The following is a 24,931-nucleotide window of genomic DNA, read 5'->3' as shown; positions in this document are numbered from 1 at the left end:
GCGCATAGTAATGTGTTGGCCTGTCAGTCAGCACTCCTCCTGTCTGACTACTCCAGACTGAAGAATGTGGTGTGCTTTAATTGAATCATGGGAGTGATGACAGGAAAATAAGAGAACTTAAGCATCGATCTGACAGAGAAATAATGCGTTCCTTTGGCCCGTCTCCTCTGGCCTCTGCCAGGACGAAGAGGGCGCTTTAATAATATTAATAAGAATAAACATCATGCACCCCATTCACACTACATCGCTTCGGAGCTCTCACACAGACCTCCACATGTCTGTCGCTCTACATTAAAACCGTCGACTTACATCACTGCGACGGAACAGTCGCACAGTTTCTTACGCTCGCTTGTTTTCCTGTTTTTCTTAATCACAGCCATCAGAATAACAACTGCTATGACGAAGAGTAAGAAGAAGAAAACAGATACATTCTGCCCCCTCACCCATGACACAATTTCATATACATGTCTGGTGTCTGTGTACTGAACAGATTTAGAAGGAGAAGTGTGTTTGCATTATTTAGTGAAAGATTACATGGGAGGTTTCTGTCTCTGGCGAGTTAGGAAATGAGGAAGGAAGAGAGGAAAGAGAGAGAGAAAGAGAGAGAGAGAGAGAGAGAGAGGTGGCAGGAGGTTTAAAGGCTGAGAACTCTCTCATTGCATAATCCTTTCCCTTATGAATAAAAGCTCTGTCAATTATTTATGTGTTCTCACCAAAATTCATTTCAATTCACAAGTAAGCAGCTGGTAACAATGACAGGATCTCTCTCTCGCTCTCTCTCTCTCTCTCTCAAAAAAGTAGTAGTTTAAAAAGGACACAACATAGAGAATGAATGAGTCTGGAATTAACGTTTTGTTTGTTATGAGAAACGCAAATATCATAATATCATCCATGAATAGCTGGTTGCAGTCACTCTAATTTCTGTAATAACCATAATGCCCAAGACCCATCAATCTCACTTTATAGCCTATTAAAGATTGATAGGCTATGACTCATTCATTTCAAATTCTACACATCAAATAAGCACTTAACCATTCAAATATTAAACCCAGTTAAATATGTATAATCAAAAATCTGGCACCAGGAATAATGAAGGGGATTGAAGGAACTTCTCTTTTCCATCCAAAATGTATTAATGCACAGTGTTCAGACGTCAGGTAATCAGTGTTGGATATCTACATCAAATATGTGCCTAAAACCTCGAATTTTAGAGTCAGACCTGACTGCAGCAAGTTCTGCTAACATCTAGTAGCTTTCTGCTGATACAGTCAAATCTAGCCAGCGCCAATACCCTGAGTCACATTTTTTCCTACGACTACAACATTTATACAGTATAATGAAAATGAAGCAGGACAATAGCTTCAGATATAATCTTTAGGAGTGTTCAGTTCTTATCAGTGCTGCTTAAAACAGCACTTTTCAAAGAAGGTGGTGTATGGGTTTTGCTTGCTGGACTCACAGTGGACCTTAAAGAAATTGGAACAATGTGAAATATTCTCTCTCTCCAGACAAGCAGAATTGGACTTGCAATGCATGATGGGGCTATTACAGGGCATATGCCCAGTTGTTTATCATACATAATTCATGAAGCTTGGAGCAGAAACACACCAATTAGGGTACGGGCTGGTCCCCTACTAATCTAATGACAAATTTATGAGAATGAAACTGGTGCCCATATCACTAGTGTCGAAGTTTCCTCTCACATTTCTACTTGTATGTAATCTTCACAAAGTTTTTTTTTTTTACGGACGTAATAATATGAATTAAAAAAAAAAAAAATCAAATGTTCAGCACACTAACCACAAAGGGTATGTGAGAGATGTAAAATTATACAGTAATAAGAGAACAATTTTATGATTACGAGTAATATTACAGTTAAAAGGGGTGATGTACTTATCACAAATACTAATTTTTCATGTAGAAAATTATGCAAATTGCACTTACAAACAACCTGAAAAATAGGAGAATAAGTTATAAAAAAAAGGACGGGGAAACTATGAGCTGCCAGTATAAATTCAACACATCACGTATGCATGGGGAAAAAGAGTGTGCACAATAGATTATCATTGCTCCAGCTTCTTTAATTTTCTTCTTTTTTTAATAAATAAATGCAAATATTTCAGCATTCTTTTGGCGTGTTTACAGGCTGAGGAGATGGTAGTGTCTGACTGCCTAGTCCTTTTCAATGCATTTATAATATACACATTCACCCTGCAAAAAGCCAAGGGAAGGCAAGTGTGTGGATATTTCTGCATAAAAGTGAGATTTTCAAAGGCACTGACAGGTAATACATCGTTGCTGAGTTTCTTGTTTGTTTCTTTGTTTGTGTTTTTTTTTTTCCGTTTATGATATTCCCTCTCTTATTATTCTCTCATTTCTCTGTTGACTGACAAATTGCACAGTCTCATCACTTCCAGAAGGTTCTGGCACATGGGCATGCAATTAGCGTCCGCAGGCTCTGCCGGTCAGTCAGAGAGACAGTTTCTGGAGAGTTCTAGCCTTAGTGATAGATGACATTCTTTCCCTCTTTCCTGAAGGGTGAACATTCTCAAGGGTAATGATAAAAAATGACAACTACGGTCTTTTAGACACACTGAGAATAAGGCAGTCAGATGGTGGGGGGGGGGGGGGGAGAGCTGATGAGGACTGTGGCACAAATACTCTGAAGAAATTACCATTGTTTGTATTATACCTCTACAGATGAAAAAAACAAACAAACAAAAAAACAAAAACAAAAACTATTCACAAAAATCCATGTATGTTTATGTTTATGAAATGACACCAAAAATTCATAACAATTATATCACATCTCAGTGATTACAGCAGTCTCAGTCTCAAGAGTGGAAATTGATTCTGTGTTCATTACGTTTGGTAGGGGCCTTTTTTTTTTTTTTTTTTTTTTTTTTTTATGAGGGACACTTGCAGATGGCTTATTAGACGGGCAGTGCAGACTGACTTAGTCTAAAAGGATGAAAGTCTAAAGGTTAGCCATTCGGGTCAGGGTATAGATTATGGTCACTGAGTAAGTACAGTAAAGCATTACCACTTGATAGCGGCAGACATATTAGCATGCCTGGTGCTCTGTATGATGCAAGCAGAGAAAATCATCACCTTCTACTCAGCTATGCAGACAGATCAATAGTGCCCATAGCAGCAAGGGTGAATGTGTGTCTGAAAGCGTATGTGAGTGAGGGTCATTTCAGGGCCATGGACTGGACCTGTACGTACACCCACACTTTGCCCCCGGGATCCTCTTGCTGGCAATCATAGCCTTGGCTGATGAGTTTCCCAGCAATGGCTTTTTCAAATGTTCCCATTTGACTTATCTACTGTAGGCCTGCTCTACTGCTTCAGGCACTGGAGTAGACAAATAATTCACTTCATAAAGAGCCTTCAATGGCTATAAAGTCCAGACTGACCAATGCTTGTCCTTGCAGGAAGGAGGGGAAAATAAAGTTCAAAGGTATTACTTTCAGTAGACTTTGTGACAGAGTTAGAATTCCAGAGTGACTCTGCAGACCTGAGCATATACCTGTACATTCTGCATGTGAATTTACGAGCGTTCTGTTGTTAACGTGGTAGTACAGATTCTCTGAGCTAGTGAAAAAAAGAAAAGACAAGTAAAGAAAAGAAAAGAAGAAAAGGAAGAGAGAAGAAAAGAAAATGTTTTTTTATTACATAAAGCATGTATATACATATACCGTATATACATATGTGTAGGTTATATATATATTTACGTATATGGTATGATAAACCATGTACATAAACCATTAAAGAGACCAATGACTCATTCTTTCTGTTGAACACATGATGCAATAGTGGCCTATATGTCCATTAATCTTACATACTACATTTGGTCGCCGTTCCGTACCCAGTTGTTGTGCAGGTTTCTATCCCTCAACATAGGCTGTGATGTACAATAATGTGTGTCGGACTAAATCACTCAAACATCCGCCATGCTTTAATCAATCAAATGAGTTTTGCTTTGGCTCTAATGTCTTTTGTGTAAAGGGGCAGGCTCCTTCTCCTAATGCCTTCATTTCCTTTGGAGTCAACAACATTTCATTTGCATACAATTCTTCATAAATTCAAAACTAACATAAATAAATAAATAAACAAACAAAAATGAATGAACACCTAGAGAAAAAAAAAATAATGTAAGAACACAATGCAAGATATAGGCTAATTTCACTTGAAGTGACTGTCGTCCACTACATCTAGTACGCTCAGCTAAAAATAACACACGCTGACAAGCGTTTTAAACGATATCTAGTCAAATCCAGGGTTGGAAGGTGCCTCTTCTTTAGCAGAAGAAGCACTGCGAAAAGTAGAACAAACTCAGCTTGTTGGGTAATCAGCCCGGGCGCTGAAGTCTGCTGCTACACCTTAGCTCAATCAGTGGGAATAATGCATACAATCAACTCACAATGGGCCCGTCAAGGGCACTTAAACAGCAGAGAAGGTCCGGAGAGGCTTGGTACAGACTTGCTGAATATGGATGCCTTTTGCCCCGTTTACTTGACTGCCTCCTCCATGCTTTTCTGTCGAGACTCGGTGATTTGCTTTAATCAGTGTGGAGGAGAGGCTGTTTTATATGCCAATGCTGTCGCTCAGGCCAAGGTATACAGAAGAGGGATTTCATATTCACATGGATTCAGCTAGCAGCCCAAGAAGCATGGTCAACACCCATTAATGATGCAGAAGGGATTGGATATCTGCTATGCCCCAAGAATCAGTTAGTTCTTCTCCAGCCAGAAAAGCGGACATGGACTAAATGACAGAAAAAAAAAAATCAATCTGCATCACAGTCAGAATGATTGATTTGAGCTTTTGTCAGGAACAGGCTGCTGCAGTATCAGGACTCCAGCACTTCTTGGGTGGCACCGCACTAAATGACATCATGTATCATCGCTAAGCTCACAAACCAGGTAAAACAAGGGTTAAAAATGGACTGTAAGCACTGCCATTGTCCAGCTACTGTTGACCTCCTCTCACCCTCTGCTCTCACTGAGCTGCTGCCATAGGTCTGATCTACAGATAGAATAGCACTGATCTGAGAAGCAGTGAGAGCCCGTCAAGAGAGAGAAAGGAGAGAGTAGGTGAGTGAATCAACATGAGAACTTCTACAGGGACAGCAAGCATTCATGGCTTGACAGGCTGAAGACGCAGAGAGAGCGCACAGGGCTGGAGCAGATCATTCACTCTCTCTACCACTACCTAAACCCATGACGGGCAATTTCCCCATTAGCATACCGCTTTGTATCATGCTGGCCGTGTGCGACAGGTAGACCAGCTGGTGTGTCTTCACCAGACTGGATTTGATTGGAGGGGACATCAAACGTCACCTTCAAACAGCAGACTGCCTGGGAATACCTTACACAGGGATCTGGAATGCACCCTTTGCAGTAGTGGTAGAGCACATAAACACACATCAAAGAGATCCATACATTTTAGCTACCTCGGTTCTTGCCAAACATGAAGTTATTTACATAGATAATTCCTTTTTCAGAGACATACTTCACTAGATATGAATCTCTTGGCAAAAGTAGCTTAGTATTTCAGAGACTGAGAAAGACTGTCTAAAAAAAACTGTAGGGGAGATAAGGCCAGACTACATGTCATACCAGAACAGTATAAATTCTAAAGTAAAACTGTAGGCTGTTTTTCTTCAAATGGATTTCCCTTGGAAAGGCTTTCTTTTGTAATGGAATTAGAGGACAGCATGATGCAGTAGAGGCAGGGTTACTCCCTTTAATTGAAAGCATTGAGGAGATAAAGATCTCTGAATTAAATATGATAAATCATAATTGCACAACTACTTTAATACCTTTAGAACAGCCTGTTTTGCTTGTGATGATCACCCAGTTCTTCCTGGGGAAAGTATAGTTTATTAACTTCCACTGGGTAGGACCGCCTGCTGCACACACTTGGCTCTGCACAAAAGGGACTAGAAGTCAGGACTAATCAAGACATCACACCAGCAGGTCACAGGGTAACAGGTCTTTACTGGGACACATTCACTGAGTCTACAAATGAGACTATGAGATTTGGTATATGTGTGAAAGGGTGAGGAACACTTTGAGTCTGGGAGCAAAGAAATATAAGATTCTAGAAAGATAAAGCAACACAAAACAGGGTACAGACAAGTTGATAGGGCATATAAACAGCAAATATGATTAATCATTTTATGGGATCATAAAACTCACATTTCTTCATGTAAGTCTGTTTAGTTACAAAATCGGTTATAGTTCTTCAAAAATAACTAGCAATGCTGCTTTGTCTTCTGGCATGATCACCAAGTGAATCAAATATTTCCTAACAATGATAAGCTGAAAACCGTTGAAAACAGAGGTCTGTTTTTTTGTTTTCTGTTATGCACTTTAAGCTCAGCAATCAACTAAGTGATGAACTTTTTTCACTGCTTTAAGATGGGCACCCTTCAATTCACCATAGCCCATTAAAGATGAACTTAATTCAGGGGAGAACTGGTGCTCGGATGATGAATTGGAGGGGTACAATTAGATCTATTAGAATTCACAGGAGCTGACAGACAATAATCAAACGCCGTTCATGCTGCCCGTTGCAATTATCTTCGTACTTAAGAATCAACAAAGCAAATAATGATTTACAGTCCATTAAGGAATGCAGAATAAATTGAATTTCAATTCAAGCTGTGAGGTGTAGTCAGCCATTGTCTGTGTGGATAGGTTCACATAAAAAAAATGCATATTCACTGACTATACTTCGCTTTACAGGAATCAACCAGAGTATTCTGTGTGAAGGATTTCTGACTTTGTGGGGCTGTTCAGCCATTTCTGGCATGACAAAAAGAAATCTCTCCTACATTCAAAACATTTCTTTTGCCTCAGGTCAGACTCTAAAAGAACAGTTTCTTCTCAGTCTAGCCAAGCAGGCCACCTGATTGATGGCAGGAAAGGTAATGCTATCCAGTCCTGGTTTACTAGATGAAAATAATCTAAGCTCTCAGGGAGGACAGGTGGTGGCAATACAAGATTGTACGGTGAAGAGAAAAACCCTATGACAGGACTCACTTCCAGTAAGATGGCATCTCTAGAAATGATGCAGGAAGAAATACAATATTAATCCTACTAAATGATCAAATACATGGCTCTTTGTGGGTAGACAGATAGATTGATAAAGAAATAAAGAAATAAGATGGCATAGCACATATTGTCATGTGATAGAGCAAACTGAGAGCTATTCATCTGTTTAGACAATCTATTGTAAATAAATACAATAGCAATAATGAGAGAATACTGCCAAAATTTCATAATTAACATGATTCAAACTCCCACATATGTAATCAGCTAATCTATGTAGGTACTGTTAAAAAATGGGGGAAAAAAAAAATCACAGATACTGTATAAATGAATACCTAAATCATTCTTCTCGTGAGTGGGTCTCGCAATGGAATTGAGAGTCAATTACAGCAGAAATGTTCCCATTCAAGGAGAAGAAAAAAAAACAAAACAAAAAAAAACCTAAGACAAGCTTTCAGATATCTTCATCTATTGGCATATGGACGTGAAGGCAGTAATTCTTTCAGTGGACTTGGTACATTCCTACGCGAAAGCTGTGATAGTCAAGAACAGATACAGTAGACAAAGAAACCTTTACACGGAAGACACCAAAGACCTTACAGCCCTCCCTGACATTTCCATCCCTCATAACAGCGAATACACACATTGCCTAATGTGGATTATAAAATGGTAAATAAATAATGAAAATAAAGTAAATTAGAAAATTAGATGGATAGATAGTATTCACATGGGCTCGGCCAGGCACTGCCAAGAAAGGTGACTGGAAAACACTGTCAGTGTAGTAAATAAGTGGAAGTTCATGAAAATGTTTCACCTCTCTGTGAACTCTTGAGTCCATCCATAAAGTCCATGACCCAAACACAGAAACAGATGAGGTATGAGAGACTGATAATAGTGCTGATGCTGATAATAGTAGTTCATATAACGTTAGGGATTTTTTTTATGCTTCCTGTCATGTGTCCAGTGTTTTATAATCAATATCAAATAGTCATTATTTGGCTTTTATGCATCTTCATAGGGGAAAAAAAAATAAATGAGTAAATTTACTTGGTCAAATATCAAACCATCAAGGTGAACATCACACATTGCTCTGCTGATCTGGGAGGCACATGCTCAGTTACATGATAAAAACAGAATGTGTATGTAACAAAGTATAGACACACATGTATATTATGATCCCTTTGTTAGCACAATACACTATAAACTTTTGCTTTATACTTTTGGTCTCTAGACACAGAGCAAATCTGGTCCAATTGGAAGCACTTATTCTTGAACATATTACAATTTAGCCGCACTGATTCTTTGAATAAACTGTACTGAGACTGCAATAATAGGCCTAACTCTGTTACAATCTTCCCTTATAAGAATGTCAGACTCATTTCAATTCTGCAAACTGCTGAAATCAATCACATGGCAAGATGATATAAATAATATTGAAACAATACATACAGAGAAGGTGAACAGAATGAGTTTAGCGACTGCGTAAACAAACAGGCAATTGATTCAGAGAGCAAGGGAGTTGGAGAAGCAGTCAGATATCACAGCGCAACATAAAATAAAGGTATGAGCAGTGGGTTTGACAGCCTGTCTGCATCCACATCTATGTACATTAAAATAGATTGCTCTAGCACTGCAGAACATGACTGTATATTATTGCCAGTCAATCAAAAAGACACAGGAAACAAGCCTCTGACTCATGACAATCATGAACCTGCTTTTTTTTTCCACCCAAAGTGTTCAACATGACTTAAAGGAATCTCAACTAGGTATTACTGGAGTCTTAAAGGGATTTTCTCTTCTCTCCCCCACCCTCTGCTTCTTTCCTCGTATCTCATCTTCTGTCAAACTGTCAGGGGTGCACCAAGCAGCCTGCCAGTGCGCAAACAAGGTATGAACTAGAGGACTCAGCCAGGTAAAATATACAGCTATCAAAGTAGAGAAAACACAAGGCTGATACAAGTTAAAGGACTCTGCCAAGTACGAAGGCACACATTCCTATAAGAACATGATTTCCTTTGTTTACAGCTATTGGTTTTACACAGAACTGCATGTGAAGCTTACAAAAAAAAGGCAATGAAAAATAAATCTGACTTTCTTTTCTTTACAGTGTTCTGGTTAGCTTTCTAGCCTGTAATGTTTTGGAGTTTCAGTTGATATCGCAGTGTTGTACAGTATTGAGGGACCTGACTAATAATTTCCTCCATGTAACACAACAAAATTCAGTGTTACAGAATATGAGAACTTGTCTCCCATATGTGAATAATTTATTGCATAACTGAAGGAAGATATTGTTGAAAACTGCACTAATGCTTTTAACTCATTTCTATTTTTGGATAAGATATTTACCACTTGTTAACACAGATTCACAGATTCATCTTGTATATTCCGTACTCATTACAAATGTTTACTAAAATTTATTAAATAGCTGAGACTGCAGCCTTCCTGCCCATAAACTATACATTTTACACTTTGACAGGTGAAAGAGAGCATCTCTCTCTCTCTCTCTCTCTCTCTCTCTCTTTCTCTCTCTCCATTTGGCTGCTCTCATGTTTGTTACCAAAGATTACAAAATGAAATGAGCACACCCACTCTGCCCAGCCTGGCTGATGTGTGTTGTCATGGTGACAAAGACTTTGTGGTAATTCCCACATTGACTAAGGCACCAGCCTGAACAAGTAGCTTTTTTTTTTTTTTGGCAAATGTGAATTTCTCTTGGAAAATGCCTATTACTTTAATTTGGACACAGTTGTTAGTATATTAATTTTCACTTCTTTCAAAAGGGATTAGCATTGCCTTAATGATTATTCATGCACTCAAATTGAAAAGAAAAAAAAAAAAAAGCTTCAATAACACAAACTGAAATCCCTGAGGAGAATCCCTGGAACCAGCTGTTTTGTGCATTTATGTGAATCTCCAGTAACACTTGAATAAACACATCTGAATATGATTACATAATGCAGATATGTTTTACTAGGTATGGTACAGCTTAATTGGATTGAAAGTAGCAACGAAGAGCAGCTAAAAATTGACCTTCCTTAGGAAATATGTAGCTAAGGCAGTAAAGATTCCTTTCTCATAACCATGAACCAAGATCATATTTTCTCTAAATTGATACTCTAGAGTATTTGAATTTCAGCACAATATTTTTTTCTAAATCATGTGTATTCTCAACCTGCCATGTTTGTGTGTATATAGCCTGCCTCTGCAGAAGTCTACCTGTATAATCATTTGATGTAGTCAGGAACAGGCAGGTCTTTAATCAGTAGCATGTCTCACAAACATGCCAAACTGGGTCAGAGTCAGAGAGTTTGGAGATAAGGCCATTAAGCTGCAGAATTATGTCCATTTTAATGTCGCCGTATTTCAGCAAAGCTTGCTTCATTTACACACTGGCAGCCGTTCACTCACTCACACACACACACACACACACACACACACACATAAATACACACATACACACACACACACACCTTGCACACATAGTCCATTTCCATTTTCCTCTTCAAATGTCAAGTAGGTCTTCTCCAAGGAAGAGGGAAAAAAAGTCCATTAAGTGCTGCGTCGCTCTACCACCTCCTACATGTCCTAACACGACGCACTCAAGGAGCAGGAAAGACACAAAGGGGTCCCGCATTAGCCACGGGTAACACTTAAAGGTGTGAAATATGCCAGGAGCTGTATCTAGGGGTAACATGTTAGCCACAGGGGTTTACTAGTAGTGCATTAGCAGTGCCCCAAGACAATAAACCTGCAACCCTCCAGTTTCCAATTAACTTTTAATTAGTGCCTCACATGGGACTTTGGAACCAACAACCATACGGTGACACACTTGTATCCCTCACCTCCCAGCCACCTGCGTATACCATTGCTGTAGGAATGATCAGACGTTTGAGTCGGGCACGCGTTCCCTCACGCTCAACCACAGCACTGTGTGTATTCAGCTGAGAGGTTTGTCCTTACACCTAAAGACAGATGTGGCGAACTCTCCTCCGAATGTAAATTCACCAAAGGTCACTGACAAGGATGAAGAAGCGCGGGAAAACACGGGGAGCGGAAACGCTAACACCGTTTAAGACAGAGACATCCCAGAGACACTCATGAGAGCTTAGCAGATACACATTAATTAAGCCAAAGCCAACGAAGGCATATGCAAACCTGAGTAATTGCGGGCGATGATTGCTAAAATGCTAATTTACGCAGACAAAGTGGGCCCTTTTCCTCGGCCCTGTCGGAGCGGCATGGCATTATCATAAATAAACAGGCCAAGACAAGGGCCGTCTGTGTGGAAGATTAGTCGGGGGCGAGGCCTGAGTTTCAGCAGGCTGATTTGGCTACAGGGATCCCTTAGGACCACGGGCTAATGAGAGAAAACAAAGTGCCTGTCTGGTCCTTTAAGCCGACGGCTCATTTGAAAGGCAAGGCCTGCGTAGCCTCTGAGCACCAACACTGTACTCGTCTCTCATACGCACACGCACACACGCACACGCACACACGGACACACACACTTCCTCACTCTGCACTCTCACTGCTTACATTACTGCTGTTTTAATGAGGATGAGCCCGGACAAATGTACTCGAAGCTCTGATAGCAAACACACACACCCAGAAAGAGAGAGAAAGGTTGAAAGATAGAGAGAGAGCGAGAGAGAGAGAGAGAGAGAGAGAGAGAGAGAGAGAGAAATACGGATATAGGTTGAGCACTAGGTGAAAGCGCTTTTTTTTTCGGAAAGGAAAGAGAGGTAGGGGCATTTTGTCTCTGTGGGTGCATTCATATGAATGCACACATGCACACACACATACGCCCACACAAACACATGCACACACAAACACATGCGTACCCACCAGCTTTAGACAGAATGCAGTTGTTAGACTGGCACTGAGCAAAATGTCCACAGGGAGACACTGCCTACACAGAGAAACACCTCCAGCACTATACCTACTAGTGCATCTGACCAACAGGGGGAAAAAAAAAACTACCGGAACCCTCTCTAGGACATGTGTGCACCTTTATCTGCCCATTGCCTCCAAAATCATATCTTTTCCTTTTCACACACCGCCCTCATGAAAAAAAAACAGCTTTTCAGTTTGAAAAATATTTTAATTACCATTACACAGATGTAAAATCATTCTTCAACTGTCACAATATTTCAACTACAATCATATACAAATCATTTGTAAAGTAGGTAATAATGAACTATTATCAAAAGACTAGTAACTTTCTAATTATTTCTAATAACATTTTTACAGTATCAATGTTAGTAGAAGGGACTCTTAAATGAGAAGTTATTAATCTTGATTTCCTAATACTTCATTTTTGGAAGTCAACACAAATCCGTTTGTATACCACAGTCCTTATTTTATTATTGTTTCTCTTTTTCTGTAGCTTGATATTCTTAAACCATCTCTGTCATTAAGGTGGCTGACATAAGAGGCACCATGTTTAACACGTTTACAAGTTATGGTTTATGTAAGGGGCTGCAGAAACCCTTAATTGTAACTAGAGATAATTTATTAATATGCTTAGAGATCACGTAGGACATGAGAAAAACACTTAGAAAAAGAGATGGCCACCAAACTCTATGAATGTCTTTAAACAGCGTAAACTTTCCACATTTCAACTGGGCTGTGAAAACGACTGGGAAATTATTTGTAAACACATGAAAACTTTACACGAAAAAAGATTAATGAATATAATTAATATTATAGTAACTAATATAATTACCAATTATTCAAAATGTTCTTAATTTCTTTCTTGTTTAAACACGATTAACTTCTTATTTTCAAATTGCTGACAAAGTTTATCATTGTAAAGCATTATCAAACCTTTTATTACAGACCGTCACATAAACACAAAGATATTTTTAAATGCTATAAACTCGAGAGAGACAGAGAGAGAGAGAGAGAGAGAGAGAGAGAGAGAGAGAGAGAGAAATGAATCTAGCTTTATGATGCCAAAGGAGTGCCACATAATGCGAATTCACTTCATCCTCCTTTCCTTTTGCAACCAGCAATATTTATCTTACTAAATTTGACTCTAACAGTCGGCAAACAGGGAATCAGTGAGTGATGTAGTGCTGGTTTGAGCCAAAGTCTGGACATAGTGTAGATATTGGGTTGATAAAAAGGGAGACACTGTAGTCCATCATTCTCCAGTGTGCCCAATCTGAAGCAGACCAGACTGTCTGGTCTACTCAGTCAGCTGGAGAAGTACTTTATCTTGGATGTACGCCATTATAGGCCACTGATCTAATAACATTTTTACAATATATTTATAACCTAATAGTCTGCACAAAATACAAAAGAGCTGTAAAATAGAGATACGGGGAGATGAAATAGTAGATTACACCAACCATCTGCCGTGTAAGTCAGACAAAGTTCCTATAGTGTAAATACAGACACACACACACACACACTCGAACACACGCTTGCACCACATACACGCACGCATAGACACACGCGCACACACATGAGATTGTTTCACAAACCATTTCATCTGGAAATTAAAGCCAATTTAAAATAATGATAACAATAAAGCACACTCTCTCTCTCTAATCAGTGTCCAACCTTTGAAAATTCATTCTGGGAAAGTTCAAAAGTACACTATAATTACAGGTAGACTTTAGTTAAAACTGGGTACCTGTTAAGAGGGCCTCCATACCACCCACCTCCCACTACAAAAGCAACTGAATTTGACAAAACTACGTGTTGAATTTCAGTCACCGTTTCTTCAGAAACATGTCTACTCTTTGAATAATGTGTGCTCTTCAACATTTACATGTGACTTCAATTTTTTCTTTTTTTTTTTCATTCTGAATCCCAATATGTCTCATTTGCCAGGAAAACAAATCAATCAGCGCAGACAAAAACTCAGCATTAATAGCATTTTGTTCTATTTCTGAAACATATTTTGTACCAAGACAGATGCTGGTAGATATAAGCCATTATGCTGTGTGATTATGACCAACTGAGGTCTGTGGGGGGTGGGATGGAGCTGACTTCAGCCAAATCAATCAGGATCAAAGAGTCCTCAAAGATTCTTGTTTCTGCAGCTGCATATACAACAGCACAATAAGCCAAACGGAACGACATACAGAGCATATCCCTGACAGGAAATCTTACAGCCGCCGTCTTGAAATGGCTGTTCTTGAGTCCTGTTGGGCAGCAGAGTAATTGCCACCACTTCGATCTAGTCCTCCTCTCTTTTGTCCTACTGCTCCTACCAAAAGTACAAGCGTTTTTCCTGCCGCAAACCCACCCTGGCCCTGCCTCGTAAAGACACCCTGCTTCACCTTTCTATTGTTTCTTTCATTTTTCACCAACTGTTTTGGTTTTTAGTTTTCATTTTCGCATCTCTGTTGGCACGCCGACGTTTGAGCGCGGTTAGACGGAGACGGCGCGCGAGAAACCGGCGGCGTGTAAATGACAGTGCTGGGTTGCATCAGGCACTTGTGATTGCATGCGAGGCGGGCAGGGGAGAAATCCGCTCTGAGCGGTGCCACGGACACAGATTGAAAATAGTCCCTTTGATGGGTTCGTTCAGGGCTGTCACGTCGCGCTGCTTCTAGTGTGAATTCAATATAAAGTCCTCAGGTTTGCTTAAGTGCATGTTAACTCGTTCCCTGGGATGGTGTTTTATAAGCGTGCGTTCGCAAGCCGTCGGATTACGTGACTACAATTTGATTTTTCGTGGCATTAATCTGAAAGTGGGAACAAATTAAGGGGAAAAAAAAAAGTCTTTAGATTAGGAGATATTTATCATTTCTCATTTTATAGTTTAATATCACTCCAGTAATATATCATTATATGGAAGCAAGAGTGGGGACTGGCATGTTTTGGGCCTGTGCTCAGGCTTTTTGAAAGCTCTGGCAGTGAAAAGATGCCTCCCAGCACTGGAGGCACAGCTGCGGGGTGACTGATGAAGGAGAAGTAGCCCTTTTCACAAAGACAATTACCAGCCATTTCAATTAAGATGCACGTTCAACACGGATTGGATGGAGAGAGATTCACTGGGTGGAAAGATTAAGCACCCAGTTATTCCAGAAACATGTGCCAACCAATCACAAAATTAAACAAATGACAGCAATTACAATGGCACATTTAAGTCTTGGTTTGATTAACAGGAAGGCAGGGAGAGGAACTGGTTTTCTTGACGTTGTTTATGTCTCTCTCTTGTGGTGCTATGCTCAAAAATCACAGTTACACAGAGATACTAGCAACATCTGAATCAGAGTAACCTTGATAAGGACTACTATCCACAAAAGAGCTGTCAATAACCACATTTTTTCAGACTGAAACAACTTACGGTTCTCAAAAAATACTACTAATATGAGTCATATTGCTTTGGGTTTGAATTTACATTTTACAGCAGGAAAAGTTTCCTGTTAAAAAACGGTGACAGTTTGTCATGATGATGAATTAAGACCCCATCATTTAATTACGAGTGTCTTTATGATAGGAATTTTTTTTAACTTAGCATTTTTTCAGAACGAGTTCTTCAGAGAGCATCACGAAAAAAAAAGTGCAAGTCATGCACAGTGAAAATGACATAGACCTGCCCCTCCACAGAGGACACCAAATGACAGACTCAACACCGCTATCAACAGCCAACATATTCATTCACAATGACTCATCCGCTCATATATCAGCATGCGCATAAAATAACCCATTACACTTTATGATGTTTGTATTGAAGGTCCTGTTGCTCGAAGAGATATGCAGAGGACTTGCCAAGTTTAAGTGAGAGCTCTGAATTCTCAATTTCAAATCAATCAAGATATTGAACTTATTCCAAACTGACTTATGTATGCCCACTGCCAAACAGACAGTGAGCGTGAATTTTCCACCTTTTAAAAACATGGATGATCCTAATGCTTGTTGTGAGCCTGATATTCAAAGCCAGTATATGAGCAACAACTTACTAAATATTAATACTAATTCACACGTAGTGATTATTATTAACTATTCAATACCTTTGACACTCTTCTTGTATTTAAATATGATAATTTCTTAAAATTCAAAACAGTTTATTCTCCCATCTAAAGCTACGTCTTACAGACAACAAAATGAATAGTCTGTGTTCCCCTCCAGAGAGATAGACAGAGAGGAGAAAGAAAACATTCTGCAACGCGTTATGAGACCAGCAATCAGTCCATTAACGACTAAAAGCCAAGCTATTTTCATGTCAGTTTGGCCAGTGATATTGTCAATGTCACGGGTGGGAGGCGTCGGGTGCGGATGCGTTCGGCACGTCTGGAACATTCTGCCTGGGTGCCACGCTCCAGTGGCTTCACAGTCGACTTATCAACTCGAATCACTGCAAGATTGTCACTCAAATTACTCCTTCATTTACTGTCATTCCACTTTAATTACGTGGCTAATCATAACAAACTACAGTCGCGGCTAAGGCCGTAGATGCTTGGTGAAGCAGCTCTCTGATGGATGAGACAGCTCATCAACAGGAGTCTGTGATAGTCTACGGCTAGAATTCATCATCATTACCCCGTACACATGCTTCCCTCACACGTCTTACGGCCCTCACTTCCTTACCGGCCCCGGGTTTCCACGGGATTTAAAAAAAAAAAAAAAAACACCACCAGAATGTTCTTTTTTTTTTTTTTTTTTTTTTTTTTTTTTTTAATGCGCTGACCTATTTCTGCAGTGAAAATCAAGAAAATGTTATTCAACTGAGAAATTAAAATTACAGCCGGAGTTTAAGCAAAACATGCTCACAAGCATGCATGCACGCACACACACAGACACATGCTCACATGTTCAGAAACTCACACAGACACACACCCACACATGCGCTCATACTTGCACCGACAACCAAGTATTCACACTCGGATTCTTCATTCATTCATTCATTTTCTAAGCTTCTTATCCTGATTAGGGTCACAGGGACAATTGGATTCTCTCGTGTTTTATTTCTTTGTTTGGTAGTTTTGTTTTTTACATTTTATATATAATCTAAATATTTTAAATTGGAAATAAAGTGGAAATAAAGCTTAAAAAGACAAACAGGTTTAAAATGTTGCATTAATTAAATGTAATGGTTTTGTTTCTCCTCAAATCATTAAACATTCATTGTATAAACAAAAGACTGATCTTTCTCTGTCATCTAATTATATTACAACAAATTAAAAAATAAAGTGAAATAAAAATAAACAAGTTGACCCTGACAAAGCAATCACGTACTCCAAAATGATTCAGTTACCTATGCAGCGGAGAGGTCCACTCAAACGGTCATCACTGGAATCAGATGTAGCAGAGAGTTCAGTTTCTCTCTGGCTCTCCGTTTCTCTCCCTCAATCTGTCTGCTTTCGCTTTAAGACACGAAACATCTTAACACAGAAATGAAGAGCCTTAAGGACAGCCTGTCAGATCAGTTAGATAACTGAGAACGTGGGCCATTGGGAAAACTTATTTTATTTCATGCCATAAAACCCAGAACTGTCATTTTATTGTTTTCCTAAAATGGGATGATGTCTTCAGTGTTCTGAGATTTATCTAAAAGTCTCCGCACAAACATGAGCTAGTGTCACCACATTTGGGAAAAAAAACAAACTTAAAAGTCATTGGGGAATGTAGTCAAGTGCTTCCTTTTGGATTGGACAACAGCTTTTATATGTTTTCATATTTGAAGAGAACATTATCTAACAAATTTAATGCTGCTGTTACTATCTGCTATGTATACCTTTCCTTGCTGACCTACCAGCAAAACAAAGATTTCAGACTGAATTCAATAACAGCTTTGATATGTTTTGGTACTTGTAAAAAAACATTATCTACAAAAAATGTGTTTCATTGTTAGCTTCTAAAATGCACACATTTCAACACTGGCCTGCCCAAGAAAAAAAAAAAAAAAAAAAACAGCGCAGTCTTCCATAATGCCAGGTAGAAATCCTTTAATGCTTCACGCACTCAGATCTCGACTGATTGTTACTTTATTTGGTTTATATCACTACTGGAGTTCTCCAGCTGCTCCACCGGTCCAGTGCCATGAGAGATTGTCCATCCAGCCCTCCAAGGAGTGGGTAAGCCAGAAAAACCCAATCACCACCAAAGTACTGATGGATTATGTGCAGCAGGTCCAAAACGAATCACCCATCAATCAGTGTCTATTGCTACAGGGGTGCAGGCACGGGCCATATCTAAATAAATAGAGGTTACTGTGGGCCTCCCGAAGGGGCCTATCCACCCATGACAGGCAAGAGAGTGGAACGCCAACCTAAAAAAACCTCAGGGACACACTCAGCATGGAATTCCTCTGGCAGGAATCAGGCCAACGCCTGACACACCCCTCCCCCCCCCCCACCCCTTTCGTTGAACATCTCCAAAAGGCTGAATTAAAACTGATGGTTAGCTCATTAGATGTCTCTGAGTGAATCATAGGGAGTCCTGGGCTTCTTATTATTGGTGTGTGAATTGAAAGCTCTGGAGTGTAAACCCCACTGGTTCGTTTAAAAGGAAGAGGAAGGTTGCATCTGACCTCATGGTCCACGCCAGCAATATTAAGGACGAGTGTATATTTATCATACACACACACAAGTTTCTGCTGTGCTGAAATCATCACCATGCGCAAGGCCAATCCGTTAGCCCTGGCAACAGTAACTCATTAGGGACTTGAGCACAAACGAACAAGCACAAAATCAGGGAGAGAAGAAACACCTTTCAATGGTGTAATATATATCCAACACTTAAACCAGTACTCTCAGGCCACAACCTCTAAACGCCCAGCTTGACATACCCAAAGGGGGCTGAAATTTTCACAGACATTTCTCAGGCCACTTCAATGGTCTAGCCAAATATAATCAGCAAAGAGATGGATAAGACTTAAAGAAGAAAAAAAAAAAAAAATGAGGTGGGATTGCTATGGGAGGAATGTCACAGGAGGAAGTATTGTAAATATCAAAAGCAGGTCAGGTGATGGATACCACACAGGGCAGATTTAAAACACAGGCTCCTTTGATATATGACTGCGCCGGTCACGAACATCAGATAAGACAAGCAAACACAGTGTAATGGACAGCAGCTATATCTTTCACCAGACCGATATTAATGGAGACTCATAATAAAGCACCTTTCACAGTCGTCAGGGATCCTGGCGGATGCTGGTCGACCGGAGACGTTGTCTCACGTTAAACAAACACAGGTAGACAAAACGTTGGGAAAGAAGGGGGGAGCTAGACAAGGCTGAGTTAAAAAACTGCAGTGAAGGGGACAGGCAGACAAGATGAACCAGACAACCCAATCATAGTGAGAACCTTCCAGCAGAACGTGTCACTGAACATCGGCCTCCGGTTTGAAGAACTGTCTGAAAATGGGAGCCAGATGCTGCAATTGCATTCCTCAGGGTCACTCAGATATGAGGGCCTGATTGGATAATTTGGGGGATACTGTACTGAAGAGCAATGGGAGAAGAACTGCGTGTGGTCTTTTACATGAGATATCTCAAGACACACAGACAATTATTCGGTGTTGAAGTAATGGCTCAACAACCTAATCAATTCAAGTGCCTTGGCATCAGTTCACATAGCATGAACAAATTCAAAGAACAAAGTCTTCTGCAATGCTAAACCAAAAATCCTGCCCTTCTTCTACTCTATATCACTGTTAGCAATATGATTTCAGGGTTTCGTCTTCCACTGTAGTTAGTGGTACATTTGCAACAAATTGAGAGTTGGCTACGAGTCAGCAATGTTAAATTTCAGCGGGGAAAAAATAAAAACACCACTTTCAGATGCTGGGCTAGAGAAGTCTGGCCATCCTGCCAGTGGCAGCTTCTCTGTTACCTGTATGTCACCTGCAGGCTGCTAGAGGGGCCTGGCTCCTCTCTCTTCCATGGTAAAACTTATTTAGCCTGAAGCATAGAAACCAGAAATCTCTTCAACCTGCCATCCAGAGTCACTCTGACCTTTTAATTCTGCCTCGCCATCTGATTTCAGCCTCAAACGGCCCAGAATGGGGAAAAGCATAATCCAACTGTACAAAAAGGGAAGAGAGCACAGGCAAAGGGGTTGGGTGAAAAAGAAGCAGAGAGAGAGAGAGAGAGAGAGAGAGAGAGAGAGAGAAAGAGAGAGAGAGAGAGAGAGAGAGAGAGAGAGAATCAGTAGGAGCAATGAAACTGACAAACTGCAACGAACTCACAATTGCAAATGAACATTTAAGGGGTACAGGAAACAGCTGAGAGAAAAAGCATAAACCCTCCTATCACTGATAGCTCTCAAATGCTCTCTTTCTTCATTTGAAGGAGAGCGAAAAGTGAAAGAAATAGTGAATTAAAGTACGTTGGCTGTCCTAGACTCAGAGCACTGTGTCAGAGAACACAACCCTTCCAACAGTCCCAGCTATGTCTGACACACACACTTCAGCAGGGTGAACTCTGCTTCAAAGCAGCCAAGCAGGAAATGAAATGAAATGATGAATAGCACCAAAAACAATGCATATATCAGAGCTGTCGTTCAGTGGAAAGCAAAACCCCTCGCTCCCTTTTTCTTCTCTCCGTTAGTCTCTCAGTGACTTGCCAGAGCTGGACTGAGAAAAGGAGGGCCAGACTTTACCTTTTTTTTTTTTTTCTTTCTTTCTTAATTGGCAGTTGGATATTAAAATACAGATTCAATAGAAAACAGAGAAGTTTGCACTAGCACAGGAATCTAAGGGCATAAATTCAATAGCTTTGTATTCATAATTAATTACAAGTTCTGAGAAATAGCTCTGGTTATGTCTTAAAACTAATTAAATTTTCTTTATGCTCAGACAAGTCCCAAGATTAACGGACCAATGTCTATTCAAACATTAACCTTGTCCTTGAATCCATCCCGCAGTATTTCAGAAGTGTTAATGGAGTCAAAGTCAAATAGATAATGCTTGGCTTCTGAAACAAACAGTTGTTCTCTCTGACATTCACTCAAGAAATTTTTTTTTCCAGATTTTAAAAATAAATTGGCACTGTTTACCCATAAACAACTTTCACACAAGAGTTTGTGCTGAAGAATGTATAAACTCTTCTTGTGCACGGATGAAAGGGTACGAATGAAGGTGTGTCTCTATTTGCATACAAGCAAACTACTTAGTGTTATTTTGCAGAACATGAATAAGACATTGTTTACCACTTCTTTGCATGTATTTGCAATTTTAAGGATCATTCTGAAGCTAGTTACAAATCCTCACTTGGTTGAATGAACTGCATAAAATTAAGGTATTTATATGAAGTACGTGTTTACATTACAGTATGAAACCACTAATGTCTACACACTCTGTTAAAGTGTAGTACACATATAACACAGTGCAACGATTGTTAAAAATACAACAGTAATCTATATAATAAATATAATAAACTATAAATAATTTAGCTAAAGCACATCATATAAAAGGCAGAACAAATACAACTCTCAAAGCTTTATCTGAGACTTTTCTAAGCACTTCTTGGACTTGTGAAGCACTTAAAGAGGCAAGGCAGCTCTGTGGGTGCCACACAGCAGCAAACTTACCGTAACTCTAGACTAATTTCTGAATGAGATTTGCTGTATAAGGAGGAAAAAAAAATGTAATGAAATAACATTAAGATATCACATTACTCAACGTTTCAGTCTTTTAAAGTGCATTGTCAGGAAAGTCAGGATTACAACAGCCTGGCTGATTTTTCATTGAACGAAACTGTCTTTTTCTTTCTGGTCACATGTATATCTGTCTAGCTTGATCTAGAACACTACAAACTCTGAGTGTCTAAACACGCGCGCGCGCGAGCACACACACAATTATATACTTATTAACATGCGTGTCTATATAAACCCTATACATCCTTTAAAGCGAAGATCTGAGGCCATTTTAGTCTCAACATCATCTCATCTGGTTCAAATCAAAAGTTATTCTGAGTCTTATAATACTGCTTCACAGACGAGGCCCGTTACACGATACTCAGAATCTACTCTATTCTTCTCCATGCCCTGAATCCGCTAAGACAATCTCTGAGGAAGAGACACCTTGAGAGTAAGACTATGCTACTTTCTCATCTGAGCAGCAGTGGATTAAAACAAAGAGAGAAAAAGAGCGAGAAACTTTTTCTCTCCGTTGGTTTTGGAGAGGATGGTAATTTGAGGCCAGGCGGCGTCTCCCATGTTGCGAGTTGGATGGAGATTTTGTGCGGATGGTGCAGAATGCCGCTGACAGGGCGCTTCATTATGTGGGCCTGCGGAGGGGCCCGGCTGCGTGGCGGCTGAGCTCTCTCCAGTGCCAGCCTCTCAGGAGGAGGTAGGACAGGCAGGGACGTGTCTACAGCTTTCTGACCTCCTTAGCATAAAGCCGCTCAGCATACAGTGCACATAAATAACTCCAGCTTGGAGCCAACAGCCTGCAGTCAAGACAACATAACACAGCTGAGACTGGTCTGATGGAGTAATGCCTGTTTTTATCCATGAATAGGTAAAGAGAAAGACACTGGTTAAGAGGACAGGTGAGCAACTTAGAGGGTGTTACTCGCTGCTCTATGATACTAGCATGGAAATACTGCTCTACGACACCAGCAGGAACAGGCACCAGACTGGACAGACTAGACAGACTATTGTACTTTTGACCAACAGAGAAGAGCAAAAAGAAGAAAAAAGTTTGATTATCAATTACCATAACACACACACACACACACACACACACATAACAAATCAACGCATGTGTTGTCATACAACAAACTGACTAATTTGAGTCCTACAGTGAGTCCGACAAGAGGACTGAGGTGTACAGCAGAGTGGATGACAATTACACTCCTTAAACTTAACTTAAATGTGGTCATAGAAACTTAACAGACTCTAACCTTTATGGGGTTTTTTTCCCTATTTTATCCTTTCTTTTGGTGTTTGTTTTTTCACCCACATTCTTCAGCTACCAGGTTCTTCATGAGCCAGCGCACCTGAACCAATCCCACAAACTGTTTTTCCATCTAACCTCCATGCTCCTCACATCCTTTCCATTTCCATTAAGTTAAGCAAAGACTAGGGTTAAGACTCAGCCTAGTAATGGAGGTTTGACAGATATATGGTAAAAAGTGCCGAAGCTAAACAGCACTGAGGGAACATTCTTCATGCCTTCACTGTGAGTCATTCTGCACTTCAACTGTTCAGGATCCTCAGCTGCGTAAGGAGGAGTCCAGTCGTCAAGCCAAAGTAAACAGATTTAATGTGTTATTTTCAACTCTATCTGGACTGGCAGCAGTTTCAGTACCACCGTATGATAAGAGAGATGCATTAAGGGGGGGGGGGGGGGGGGGGGGGGCCTTTTTGACTGTAAAAACAGATGGCATAGACCAAAAACGGTCAAATTCTTAACAAAGTAACTGCAAAGAGAACATTTGTCCGCAGCGATAAGATAATCGTTTATACCCGCGCCGGCTCCGACTCGCGACCCGGGAAATAAATCCTTAAACAGGTGGTCAGCGAGAATGGAGAGGGTCTAAATCAGCAGCACATCTTCCTGCCTGAGCTGAGGGAGCCTGGCTGTTTTATATCTGTTAATTACAGCATGAGTCAGTACTCAGCTCTACAGCCTCATCCACCCCTCCGCCCTTCATTCAACCTTCTGACTCCACTGCCAAGGCTCCCACAGACACAGAGCCACAGATCTCAACTGCAACATGCACCAGACCATCACCGCTCCTCTATAGGAGAGCATGCTCCATACGGGCTGACCAGTACACAGGAAATCATTACAATCATCAGCACAGCACTAGCCATCACCTTTGACCCTTCACCCATGGATTTCCATTCTAGGGCAATCTTTCTTTTTCTCTCTCAGGTCTAATTCATCATACTGTAACCAGTAAACCTGGGGAAAAATGTCTGCGTGTGTGTGTGTGTGCGCGTGTGTGTGCGTGCGTGTGCGTGTGCGTGTGCGTACACACTTAGGCCAAGTAGAGGATTAAAAAAATAAATAAATAAATAAATAAATAAATAAAAACCTGTCGGAAACTGATCTATATTCAATAAGCTTTCAGCTCCACAATACCACTGTTAACATTTTTTGTAAACAGTAATTCATAACAACTGACTGATGTTGGTTTGACGTAATATCTAATGCACAGAACGTCTTTCCAGAAAGGATTCCATATGGCAATCAAATAGTGTAGTGTGTCCAAGTCTCTGTAGCTAGGCAACAGAGAGATACAGTGCAAGAGAACACTGCTTGCAGTTGTTGCTAGGGAACTGCTCGAGAGTGTTACCACTTGTAAACAGTGTTCAATAGATCAGACTCTAATAGCTTAGGTTTGATAGAACTGCACATATGAAGAGATGAAGGATTGTGAGGCAGTAAGCCATGCATCAAATACAAGCAGGCACATGCAGAACAACCACAGGAGAGGGAGAAAAAAAGAGAACCACTACCTCTACATAGTAGAGTATTTGCATAAAAGTGGAGGTGTAATAATCGAAAGGTGAGAGAGACGTGAGTGGGTGAATGCCTGACAGCCAAATCTATTAGGATGGCAAGACTGTGCCAAGACTCAGAGTAGAGGACCATGCTCATTGACTGGACACAAAAGGACAACCAGGACCGACAGTTACTCCACCCCGTCTGAATATACCCTGAGGAGAGAGCAGGGCTACTGGGGGGAAAAAGAAGCTCTGTAAAGATGTGGAGAGAGAACGACAAAAAGAGACAGAGAAAGAGAGACAGCGAGAGTGACAGACAGATGCAGAGAGAAGAGAGGAAAGAGCTAACAGAGACATTAGGAAGGTCATTTGAACACGAACGCTAAGGATACGTTGTTTGCACATAGTCACAGCACACTGGTGATCAGAACATTTCAACACAATGGGAGCAACTCGTAGGGAACAAGTAAAGAAACAGATAACACACCTCCATTTAGATAGCTCGTATCAACA

At 40.3% G+C, this 24,931-nt stretch overlaps 1 protein-coding gene across 1 annotated transcript in view; it reads right to left on the bottom strand.

The window, feature by feature from the left end:
• macrod2 (mono-ADP ribosylhydrolase 2) overlaps positions 1–24,931 on the bottom strand; it is a 399,802-nt gene that overhangs the window by 126,817 nt on the left and 248,054 nt on the right. The window lies entirely within an intron of this gene.

The sequence above is a fragment of the Chanos chanos genome, chromosome 4 (genome assembly GCF_902362185.1).
Source record: "Chanos chanos chromosome 4, fChaCha1.1, whole genome shotgun sequence".
Taxonomy (NCBI): domain Eukaryota; kingdom Metazoa; phylum Chordata; class Actinopteri; order Gonorynchiformes; family Chanidae; genus Chanos; species Chanos chanos.
Note: the sequence above shows the minus strand (reverse complement) of the source record. Positions and strands in the feature narration are given on the sequence as shown.